The sequence below is a fragment of the Hydra vulgaris genome, chromosome 08 (assembly GCF_038396675.1).
Source record: "Hydra vulgaris chromosome 08, alternate assembly HydraT2T_AEP".
Taxonomy (NCBI): domain Eukaryota; kingdom Metazoa; phylum Cnidaria; class Hydrozoa; order Anthoathecata; family Hydridae; genus Hydra; species Hydra vulgaris.
Genome location: NC_088927.1, coordinates 59,659,223 through 59,672,591, shown reverse-complemented (window position 1 = coordinate 59,672,591; position 13,369 = coordinate 59,659,223). Strand labels below are relative to the sequence as shown.

The window sequence follows — 13,369 nt, the reverse complement described above, 5'->3', positions numbered from 1 at the left end:
CGATATTTTGCAACAAGAAAGAGAAATTCTTCTTTAACAAATGATTTAAACAGTCCTGTTAGAAAAATTCGAATATTAAACACTGACTCGTGTAGTGATTCCAGTTAAATTATTTTTTAAATTTCTTTTATTATTTATTCATCTTTTTTTTTTTTTAGTTATTTTATTCTTCATATATATTTTTAAATAACTTTTAATATTATTAATTTAATTTAAGCAAAATCATTTAGTTGTTAATGGCTTTTTTTGTTTTTTAAAAATAATTCATACATTTTCTTTTAACATTTTATAATGACTTTAACATTTATAATTTTTTATTGAAACCAGTTTTTACATTTTGTATGTAATTTGTTATAAATGCAATCTTATTTCAATGGTTATAATTCATTCCCCTGAAAAATATAGCATGCGATTTTTTCAGGAATATCTTCTAGCCTAACCGATATTTTCTAGCCTAGAAGTGTAGTTATTGTTACGAGTTTTCACTAGCTATTCTCTACCTTAATTAGCTAGCGGGTCGCTAGCTTGTTTAGCTAGCAATTCGCTAGCTTATCAAGCTAGCGATCCTCGTGGCCAAATCGCTGTCTTTATCGTAACGACTTGTCGCTAGCTAGTCGCAATTTTTTGTAGCAAGCGATCCTCGTGGCCAAATCGCTATCTTTATCGTAACGACTTGTAGCTAGCGATCCGCTAACTTAAAAAGGTAGCGATCCTCGTGGCTAAATCGCTGTCTTTATCGTAACGACTTGTCGCTAGCTAGTCGCAATTTTTTGTAGCAAACGATCCTCGTGGCCAAATCGCTATCTTTATCGTAACGACTTGTAGCTAGCGATCCGCTAGCTTAAAAAGCTATCGATCCTCGTGGCCAAATCGCTGTCTTAATCGTTACGAATATCGCTAGCCGATTTCCCACCGGGATTTTAATTGAAAGAGGAATGGATCCTCTCTCCAGTATGATACGTATATCAGTTAATGGAGGTCAAGGATTTCTTAAAGTGATTGTAAATGTCTTTGATAAAACTAATAAAAATGAGATTTACATTGACAGTGGAGTTAAAAGGTGTTTTATTCTTGCTATTGTTGAAGATGTTTGTGAAGACAATGGAAATTTACAAAAAAATTGAGTAGATTAAATCTGGATAATGTTACATATCACCTTGCGTTTAACTTAAAATGTGCTAACAGCATCTTTGGTTTGTCTTCTCATTCAGGTAAATATGCCTATTTGTGGTGTGAAGGCGAATGTTCCCTAAAAAGTGATACTCCAAGAACGTTAGGTTTTTTTGATCATTAATACAACTTATTTGTTGAAAATAGAGCAAAGCGGCTAGAGATGAAAGATTTTAAAAATGTTATTAGTCCTCGACTCGTTTATTTAGACAAAAATGCTGAAGATGAAATTAATCACTTAGTCCCTCCACCAGAGTTACATCTTCTTATGGGGATTGTGACATTATTTGGTAGACTACTTTTAGATCATTGACCATTTTGTGACCTACAGCAGTATGCAAAGATGCATTTATATACAGAACTAAAGGTTACCTGGAAAGTCCATATAGTTGTCTGTCATATTCTTCCATTTGAAAAGTTTAATTGTTGTTCTTTGGGATCATATGCTGAACAGACTGGAGAAGCTGTAAAAAGGGTAAAAAAATAAGTTTTTATGTTACTTCTGATCGACTTTAGATTTGTCCAATACAAAAAATAACATATCTAACCAGCACTTGTCTTAATATGAAAAAAAATTAGAGGTGGGGAAAAGTTGAACCTGGAAGTCTTTATGGCTCACTGTGTATAAGATATACAAAACTAGGTTTATTTATTTTTCCAAATAGGTGGTCTTATAATACTATTATTACGTAAGTTATATTTGTTTTTGGGTTTAATTTTTTAAAGGTTTACAATAACACCGGGGTACATTAGTTATTCACGTTTGCATAAAACACAAAACATTAAATACATATAGTTAATAAACATTTAAGACGTCCATTTCTTTAAAAAGCAGTTGAGATTTCAAAAAAAAAAAAATTTTTAATTTATTATACGAGCTGCGTGTTTCTGATGCCAATAAAGAGATTTTAGTTTAGTTTTATGTGTACTTTCTCAAATTTTTATAATTTGTATAACAATGAGTAAAAGTGTAGTACACTTTTGTTAATTGATTTTTGTTTAAAATACCTCTAGATTTGAATAGAATTCCAATGCTTTTTGCAACTCTGTTTTGATCTTCAAGACAGATTTTTTACAATAAAAGCTTATTAAAACTTTGTTATTTTTTTTCTTTAAAGGATGAATTGTCAATAAAGAGCTCAGACATATTTACAGAGAGTATCTATTTTTTATAGTTTGGGTAGTAAAGTATCCATTTTATTTTATCAATTTTTATAGATAGGCTTTTTTTTTTAAACCAAAATGAAGTTTTTACTCTGTTCATATTAAGAGCCATTGTCTGAGAAATATAGGCAAAGTCTGGAAGTGATGTCTTCAAATTGTCCTTATTTTCAGATAATTTGTTAAAGACAATGAAAGTAGGCCACTGGTAAATTTTTTTTTCGAAAATTCCTATTTATTTCCGAGACATTGGGTCCCAAAAATTAGAAAATTTTGCGCTTGGAGTGCAATTGCTTCTTTGAGGAGCAGTTTTAGCAACATGAATATGACAGAAACATTTCTTTTTTAATTTTTTTGCCACTCTGGGTAGATTACTACAGTAAAAGTAAAAATTCAACATGATTACATTTTTGGTTGTCTAGAAATCATGGTCCGAAACCACAAAATTTGAAATTTTACCCTAATTTTGAGCTCTTATATCTCTTAAGGCTAATACTTGCACGTAGTTTTCTTAGGTGTTTTTGAAAGACACTTAGACATACATTGATTTTATGGAACAAAAATCATGTGAAAACAAGGACCTGGGAAGGAGTAACTTGTCGAAAATCACTTTTCGCGTTCAATGCGCTTTGATAGATTACCCATAACAACCGTGGCCTTAGGTCTGCCATGAACAGTATAAGTTATTTAGCTTCCTTAAACATGCATTTTCTGATATCTGAAAAAAAATCCATGTGCTTGGGTGATAAAAAGCCTACAGAAGTCCTAGAAGAAATCTTATTTTGCCATTTTTTAAACTGAAAAATACCCTAGCAACGGTGTTGATATGCTTAGTAACTTTACAGCTACTTTACAGCCATAATAATTAGAACTGAAATTGAAAATTTTAATATAATACTTTTTTTATAGAGGAACTGTACAAAAGCACATGAAAAAAATACATATAGCACTTAAAATAAATACAAATAAAAATTATATATAAATAAATACAATGTTTTATTTAATATAATATAATATATTTTATCAGGTGAAACAAAATATATATATATATATATATATATATTATATATATATATATATATATATATATATATATATATATATATATATATATACATATACATATATATATATATATATATATATATATATATATATATATATATTTATATATATATATATATATATATATATATATATATATATATATATATATATATATATATATATATATATATATATATATATAAACTTAAGTTACATAACATAAATTTCTTTTAGCAGTTTTCAGTAAAAGAATTTAAATTTTTTATTAAAAACTGGATTTGTTTAATTTTAGTCAATAGAAAATTATCAATAAACAAAATATATCAGAGAGCGAAAATAAAGACAGTCCTTATAAGAAATGCATATATTTTAATAAAGAGAAGAGTTCTTGTGGTCCTTTTAAGCGTTGGAACAAAGATAGAATCTTTCAAGTTAATGAACTGACCGTTGACATAAGTAATCATTTACAAGCTCTAAAGGTATAAATAATATAATACTATTATATTATTTATACCTTTAGAGCTTGTAAATAATAGTAATAGATCCATCCCTTTAAACACCCTTGCTGCTTATAATGAAAAGAATTCACCACTTCCTGTTGGAGCCTTCCTGTTTTGAAATACTTTTTAGGTGTAATCATCCACCTAAAAAGTATTTCTACATATAACAATATTGACATGTAAGAACCAGCTCCAACACCAATAAAGTCTTGCTCTCCTGCTGATGACATATATGTTCCAGATATAACAATCATTTCAGATGAAACTATCGAAGAATCAAAAAAAGCAGCTAGCCCTTTGTGTGAAGCATTTGGAGCAAGTTCACTGTCCTTTCAGATAAAACAAAACAAATAGAAGACTTAACACCAGGAACCAAACAGGTAGTTATGAAGAAATTTGAAAAAATTAAAACACAGCTTGAGAAAATATTTGCTGAAGCAATTGCACCTGGTCGATCAGAGGCACTAATTTCTCAAGTGTTACACAAGATGAGGATGAATATGGTTCAACTCAACTGGTTCCAGAAGTCCTAGTTGTACCAGTTAAGATGTTTCAAGAAAGTAATTCTTTAGGAAAAATTATTTTGCTTTCAGTTATTAACCATAATAAGTATACTAAAGAAACATTAATGAAAATCGCAGAGGATTTTCTATACCAAAAAAGGAAAACGTCAACATATGCCAAATGCCACTGGAAAAAATAAAACATTTTTTAGAATTTATGTTTTGTCGAAGTTCGCTGCAAGATGTAGCTTATGGTGTAAATAAAAAAAAGTTTGACAATAGAGAGGAACAAAAAGTGGCTAATGCCATTTTAATGGTGAAGTTTAGCCATACAACCACATTTTATAAAGAAATTTGACTGGAAGCTAATTATCTCCCAATGTCAGATACTTCTTTATGGAGAATTCTTGATGGAATAAAACCAATGATGTCACTGCAGCTGGCATGGATGGATTTCAAACTTTGATTGCTATTTCTGGAAAGTGGAAGTATAAAAATATTACTAAGTTCCAAGAAAAGAGTAAAAGGTATCTGAAAAGTAATTTTCCTTCCAAATGTAGTGAAAATTCCACTTTGCATAGTAACTCTACTTCTTTTGCCCTTTCAGATATAGATCCAGACTTGAACCAACCCACAATAGCTGCTACGGTGAATAATGTATTGACTGTGCTAACCTCATTTCAGCAATCAAACAGGTTCGTGAGTTAGTTTTAGAAAGTAAAGATGAAGATCTTTTATATGATTTAAATGTTGCTACAAAAGATGTTGAAGCCTATATGAAGCATCAAATCCGTGATGCACAGCAAAAAATGGCTGAAATAATGGCTTACTAGCAACTTGATGAGGTGACAGGTTTTTGGCTGAAAGATTTTTGTCAGAAAATTTAGCCAGCTAAATTCCGTGAAAGCCAAAAGGATTATTTTGGAAAGAAATGAATGACTCTACATGTTGATGTCTTCTTCCATGTTGTTTAAAAAACCATTATGCTAAGTCAGATAACTTAGAAGTCCTTTACAAAGTTTGCAAAGCAAAACAATTCTTTATTAAAAAGTATGATTACAATGAGCCATCACGTGGAAAAGATCAATGTGACATAGAGTCAACAGGAGCAAAATGAGTCATAAAGAGTTTTATTGATGCTGAAAACAATTTATTGACTGCAGAAGATTTCTATGAGGCTCTTCATAATAACTTTTTCAATTTTACTCTTGCTCTGTAAACTATTTATTTTTATAATTTGATATTATTGAATTTTATTTTGTCATCGTGTATTATATAATGGAAAATCTCGTCAAATTTTAGATTTAGCAATCAAACAACTAATCAAATTTCATAGATTCACATGACCAGATGCTTCTGTAACAACAAAAATACATTTACTTGAAAATCATGTATATCAGTTTAATGAATAATGGAGATTAGGTACAGGTGCTTATTGTGAAAAATGCTTATTGTGAAAGAGATTAGGTACAGGGGCATATTGTGAAAAATGGAGATTAGGAATTGATGTTTATGTTGAAAGTTTACACACCGAGTTCACCAATTTTAATAGATTATTCTGGCATATGGGTTATAGTCAGCTTGAAAGCATTATTAAAGAACATTTAATAAAAAATCATCCTAAAGCAAAAAAAAAAAAATTATAGAAATTTTTTACAAAGTATTTTTTGTAAAAGAATTTTGAAATAAGATTATTTAGAAATTTTTGAAAATATAAATGATAAACAAAATCTTAGTTTCTTTTCTAACTTTCATTTTAAGACCTTTTAGAATTTAAAGGGGACTTATTAATATTGAATTAAAATGGTAACTATTAATACTATTGCCAACATTAGCTACCATTTTAATTCAATATTAATTAAGTCCCCTTATATTAACTTTTCAATTTTAATTAAGGGTTAAAAAAGGCCTTAAAATGAAAGTTAGAAAATAAACTTTTGTTTGTCATTTATATTTTTAAAAATTTATAATAAATCTCATTTCAAAATTCTTTTACAAAAAATACTTCGTAAGAAATTTATTCACAATTTAACAAAAAATATTATGGATAACATGAATCACACTAAAAATATCCTGAAACTAATTGGCAACATTTTTGATGACTTGGCTTATTTATTAGCAATAGGCCTATGTAGAGCAAACTTAAAAATGCCATATTTATCAGCAGCTTTTCTAGTTCTAAGTTCCTTTTTTTTTCACAGCTAAAACTGCATTTCATCCCATTTTACTCTCTAGCCCTTAATACAAAAAAAAAAAAGGAGGGGGGGGGGGAGACGCTTATTAATTTTTGGTAACATTCCCACTCATTCAAAGCTTATTTAGACCCCGGCCTGTTTATTAATTTTTACTTGTTAACGACAAAAAAATTATTATCTCAAAACTAAAAAAAAATATTTTTTTATAAGATATTGACAAAAGTTACCACCACCACCTCGTTTATTCCCACCTACCCTTGTATTAAGGACTCGAGAGTAGATAATTGTTCTTTCTTATATAATTTCTTACCACCTATGTTTACATTATCACTATTAATAATCAGGTTGTAAAAATAGGAATTTCTTTGGATTTATTACTAATATTGCTTTTTCTAAATAAGGAAAATAATACTTTAGATTAATAATAAAATCATCAAACTGTAAACTGCATCACGAAATGGTAGTAATATAGTCAATTATATAAATAACTTGTTGTCCCGATACGCACCACCGAAGTCATTTTACTGAAATTAATACTATTCAAAAAGTTTAATTCCAGACATTTTTTTAAAACCAGATTCAAAAAGAGGATAAAAAATACTTTCTGAATAATAAAAATTTTTATAAACAAAACAAATTAGCAATAACTCAAGATAAATCTTTTGTCGTTGTATCGCTTAAATAAATATGCAAAAATTTTATTTTTCGCAAACTTATTGATGCGATTTAGTACTATTAATGTATTTTGGTATTTCTAAAACTTTTTCACAATATTAAAACACAATAATTTAAAATATTTTATCAAAAAAATTTTGAAAAAATTTTTTTTCAGCTGAGATACAAGACTTCAGGTATAATTGTACTGTGATGCCCCACGGTTCCGATATGTCTCGCTCTACCCTTTCTCGATTTAAAAAAATGACAGGTAAAAATGGATAACTTGTTTTTTTCCTTACAATATCTAGAGTAGAAATAAATTTTTTATTTTATCCAAAAAAAAATTTATTTTCAAAATATTCTTTATATAATTGAGGCGATCCTGCGATTTTCTTTCTTAACGACTTAAGTTGTTTTTTTTTCAATTTAAAGAAGAGCTTATTATTTATAAAATTGAAAAACTTTTTTTCTATTTTTGATTAATTACATATTTAAAAAGGAAATCAACTAATTACATATTTAAAAAGGAAATCAACTAATTACATATTTAAAAAGGAAATCAACCACTAAAGTTTTTAGTTTTTACGGAAAACGGCTCCGCCATTTTTTAAAAAAATCTAACTTAATGCGCATGCTTACAATAAAATCCTATGCTTGAATCAACGCGCGTTATGTTCAATAATGTTTTAAATAGGGAATCTTACCCACTGCTTTTGGTTGAAGAGATAAATTTTAAACCAACGTAGAGTTTTACCTGCTATACCATTGCATTAAAGTTTTTTAAGCAAAATATTATGATCGACTGAATCAAAAGCTTTTGACAAGTCAATAAAAACACTAAGTGTATGTTTTAGATTTATGAAAGATTCATTAATACAACTTGTTAATTAAAGAATAGCATGTTCGGTTGAGTTGTTTTGTTTGAGAGAGAGAGAGATAGATAGATAGATAGAGAGAGAGAGAGAGAGAGAGAGAGAGAGAGAGAGAGAGAGAGAGAGAGAGAGAGAGAGAGGTATGCGTGCTGGAAACACACTAAACAATCACGTATTACATGGATGATTAGATGTTATCAATCAATAAGAGTATAGACCGGGTGAATCAAAAAAAAGCAGTTTTTTCGCCACTGTTTTTATTAAGCATTTTTGAAATTTTTTTTCACCCGGCCTTATATCTTTAGCATAATTATAATTGCCTATAACTAAAATAGTAGGCAATTATCATTGTCTTAAAGTACGGCCAAAACATCACGTATTTAAAGTACTTAAATACAACTTTAGTACATAGGATTCACATTCTTGAAACAATGTCGAGCAATTATGATTTGAGATCCTTTCACTGTCACTACTAGTTTACACCTTTTACAAAAAGGTGAGTCAATTACATGAATTATTTGGAAATTTTGAAGAACAATGTGTCTTGTATACAAGACAAAATCGTTCTGGGTACACCCCAGAACGTTCCCGTTGTTTAATGGAAAAAAGTTATGGAGTTAAAACAGAACCCGTATAAATTCCTTAAATTAACGGAAACTTTTTACAAGTGTAATGGTTACGAATAAGAATTTTAATATTGCACGATAAGGAAACTTACCATCAAGCAACGATTGTCAAGAGATGGCTACTAAAAATGCGACTAATGTTCCTGTCCTTAGCCAAGGATATCACTCAATTAAACCCATCAATGTTCGGTAAGTTTTTAAGTAAAGTGTCTAAACAGAACCCAACCTCCCTAACAAATCTGAGAAAAACCATAATGAAAGTTGCCTCTGACATATATAAAGAGAATTTCGTTTAGCATTACTTGCTTTAGCTTTATTTATTCGCAATGAAATACGAGCGTATGTTAAATTTATTTATTCCCAATGAAATATGAGCGTATGTTAAATTTATTTATTCGCAATGAAATATGAGCGTATGTTAAATTTATTTATTTGCAATGAAATATGAGCGTATGTTAAATTTATATATTCCCAATGAAATGTGAGCGTAAGTTAAATTTATTAATACCCAATGCAATATGAGCGTATGTTAAATTACTTTAAATACTTTGAATACATAATTTCACTTGATGTCACCATTTCAAAATAATTTGTCTTAAAGAAACCTGGCAAAAATATGACAAACATAATTTGCAATTAGAACTAAAAAATTACATATACGTAATTTTGATATGATATGAATTTCGATAATGATAAAAAGTTTTTAAAAATTGATTTCATATTTTTTTAGTGATAATAATGGAGAAGATAGGTAAAATATATTTCAATTATAAATTATTAATTTTCTGTTATACTATAGTTAAATATTTTATAATTTGTTTTTTTTTTCTTTTTTAGTTTACTAAAGGTTGGAAGTTCAATCTATCTTAATTAAACTTTAAATTTGATTTTTGAAATGGTTTTATATTAAATAAAAGTAATTTAATAAATTAAATTTTCATTGCAGATAAGGAAAGAAAAATTGGATTTTAAATTTTAAATTGTTAACTTATTATAACAGTTATCGCAATTACAATGAAAAACAAACTTAGGTTGGTTACGTTGCAAAACAAACTGAGATTGGTTACGTTGCAAAACAAACTGAGATTGGTTGCACTTTAAAACCTCTTTTACTTTAGCTTATATTTTTATTTGTTGCAGGTATTTATTGCTCAAAAGAGTTTTTAATTATATCCAGAGTTGTTTTTTGCTTGACTTTAGTTAAATCATATTGATTAGCAACTTTAAGGTAACCATTGCACATAATGAGTGTTTTTTATAATTTATTACTTTGTTAAATATTAAAATTTTTCCTTACCCATAAACATGTGCTTTTTTGTTTTTATTTTAGATTTATAATTGACTTAAAATGGAAAGAAAAGACTGAAATTTTGGTACAGTGTCAATCAATAATTTTTGTAGGTTTAAATTTAATCTACAAATAAAGTCCGCCACTGCTAATCACCATGCCATCATCATTGACCACCACACTGCCACTGAAACACAACTGACCCACCACATTGAAACACCACGTTTTGACTTTAACTAACCACTAAGCGCTTTGGCAAGACCGTTTTGTCATTCTTGGAGCATTTTATTTACAAGAGAAAAAAAAAAGTAAGATTATAACTGAACTTCAATGACATCAATTTTGGCAATACGTAATATACAACCCCCATCAATACATTTTTGGCGATACGAGTATATAATATACAACCCACTTATTTTTAATGGTTTTACAAAATGGGTTAAAAAAGATGCAGATCTTAATTCCATTTCAACGATTTGTAAAAATAACTTTTATTTAAAACCTTTAAAAAAAAGAACTGTGTAATAAGCTATATTACATAAAAATAGAGCAGTGAAGTAAGCCGGCTTCAACATTTCTAAACTCTTCAAAAGTTTTATTATAGTTAAGTGTGCTTTAAAGCACACTAAACTGTAATAGCTTTTAACTAATTACTATGATTTTTTACCGATTTTTTAAAAATGCAATTGCATTTTAAAAAATTCGGTTTAAAATCATCGTAATCAGCCATGTGCGATAGTTTTACCAAAATTGTAATAAGAAAATACGTCATTCAATTAGCCCTAATTTAATAAACCTAAGTAAACCTAAGTTAAGGTATAACTTAAGCGTTTCTTTCCCAATGTTGCTGTTTGGCAACACAAACTTTAAATTCAAAAATCAAACCCTGTTTTATCTTTTTTTTAATTTTAAATAATGCTTAAGTTTTGCTACTTCCGACTAGATGGCGATATGTACAACTTTAAAATAAACGCGCTGATTCCCAATTGTTTTTTGAAAATATTGAATGTCATTTTAATTTTTTTTTCTTCATTTCATAAACCAGGAAAGAAAGGGTTTAAATCATAATTGCACCCATCCAAATATCTGTGATACACTATAGTGTATAGTATATATACACTCTATAGAGTGTAAAATAATTGAGAAGTAATTTGAAACTGTTTCCTTGACTACTTTAGTGTGATAAAAACTGTTTCCTTGACTACTTCAGTGGGATAAAAAATAAATTAGATGGCTTTCATACTTTTTAAATGTAGTTGAAAAAATATATATATATTTATTTAAAAGTATATATAAAAATTTTTATTTCAATTTATTCCACATTAACTTCATGAATTGTCGTTTATTAATTTGACTTATGTAAAAACAATTTTTTTTCATTCGTCTTATTTCTGTTTATTTGAATATCTATAAATCTAAATTTTACTGAACCATCAATTTTAATTACTTAAAAGTTTAAACTTTTCTCATAAAAAATAATTCGTTTTAGCATTAAAACGAAATAAGATAATTATTTTTAATTATATTTTAATTATAATTATAATTAATTTTAATTATAATTAAATAAATAATTATAATTAATTGTATTTTGTAACTAAAAGAATTCATTAAAAAAATAGTCTAAAAAAACTAAAAGATTTGAATAAAAAAAGTCAGGGGGAAAGTCTCACAACTTTTTTTCCCCAACGTGCAAGACACGAGTTATTCGACTTTCTCCTACAGAATTCTTGCGCAAAAGTTTGTGTTTTTTTTAAACAAAAATATCAGAAAATAAAGACTAGAAGAAAAAAAATACCTGTGTAATACTGTTATATATTTAATATATTATGATTGGCTTCATTAAACAAACAAATTTAATAAATAGTTTGACCTAATAACTTTTCAATATAAAATGGAACAATCGGAAAATAACAACAACAAAAAAAAACAGGTGTAAAACAACGCTCTATTCTCAGAACGTTAAAATTCTCGGAATTATTCAGGTACTTTTTTTTATTCAAGACTTGTAAGGAATAAGAACGTCCATATATTACACAATGCTAAAAGATAGAAGTAGGAGATCGTTTGCTCTTTTTGTGCGGTGATTACTGTTTAACTTAATGGCCAATACCGATTGTTTATTTAATTAATGGCTCTGCGAAGGTAAACTTGTGTTGCGTTTAACAACCAAATTATGCGAACATAATTTATAGATGATCTCTGATGCTGAATGGCTCTAAACTCGTCATGCTTGAGTGAAAATCATTGCGGCGAGATATATACTTTTGTTTTATAACTTAATTATGTTAAATTCGTTCTTTTTCACACAAAAAAAGATTCAATTTTTTATATTACATTGATAAGCATATTGATATTATTATGCATAATTCCATATGGAATAATTTGATCTTAATATTTTTGATTTGCTTTAGCGGCATCAGATATGACACTTTAATAATTTGTGCCACACTTAAGAGGCTTGAGAGATTAAAAAAACAAGAGAAAGCATCGCGCGACTTTTGTAAATCGAGTTCTTACACATTGATTAACCCAAAGCAATTTCGCGAAACAAGATTTTACTGAAAACTTTGTTAAAGCCAACTCACAACAGGTTGACCCGCTTTCATATAAATCAGTTTTTGAGATTTTGAAAAAACGCAGACCTGAAAAATATATGCACTTTTGTCTAAGCTTCTTGTAGCTCTACGACATATCGTAATCAATCGCTACTTTAAAAGTATTAAAATTTAATGCAGACGTTCTTTTTTTTCTTTTCCTAAGGAGTCATTAATTAGGGTATTTTTTATTTTGATTATCCTGCGTTTTGATTGGGATTTAGAAACAGAATCTGTTGCAACGTCTTCCAGTAAAATACTTCCAGTGAAACAGTAACCTTAATTTAACGCAATACTGCCCATCATGCCTTACTCTTCTTTCTATTCCAGCTAAACAAGTTAAGCTTGCTGGTCTTTTCTATATGGTAGCTTCTTATGGTGTATCTGAGAAAATTTTTGAGATTATTAAATCAATTTTTTCTAACGGCTTTATTTTAGTCATCTTCGAAAGCTAATACTCTTCTTTATTTCAATAACTTCTGAGGTACCTCAAGGTTCTATTCTTAGTCCTGTTTTTTTTTTATCTACGTTGATGATCTTCATGCCAACCTTACATCTAAAGTAGCTCTATTTGCTGATGACTCAACTTTATATTCCTGTCTTGACAAAAATCTTCTCTTTTTGATTGTTTGAACATGCAGCCAATCACAACACTGATCTCACTTCTGTAACAGACCAATGCTTGTGGTGGCTCGTTAAATTTAACTCCAACAAAGCTCAGTTGCTTACTGCAAACAACTATCGCAATACTGTTGA

At 28.4% G+C, this 13,369-nt stretch overlaps 1 protein-coding gene across 1 annotated transcript in view; it reads right to left on the bottom strand.

Moving 5' to 3' along the window:
• The window catches only part of LOC136084024 (uncharacterized), a 44,130-nt gene extending 32,202 nt beyond the window's left edge, over positions 1–11,928 (bottom strand). Inside the window, exons 1-2 of the mRNA XM_065804059.1 lie at positions 11,815–11,928; positions 1,543–1,634 (exon numbers count right to left, since the gene is read on the bottom strand). The gene's annotated coding sequence lies outside the window, so the exon portion shown is untranslated. The remainder of the gene's footprint in view (positions 1–1,542; positions 1,635–11,814) is intronic.
• Between the last annotated feature and the right edge of the window lie 1,441 nt (positions 11,929–13,369).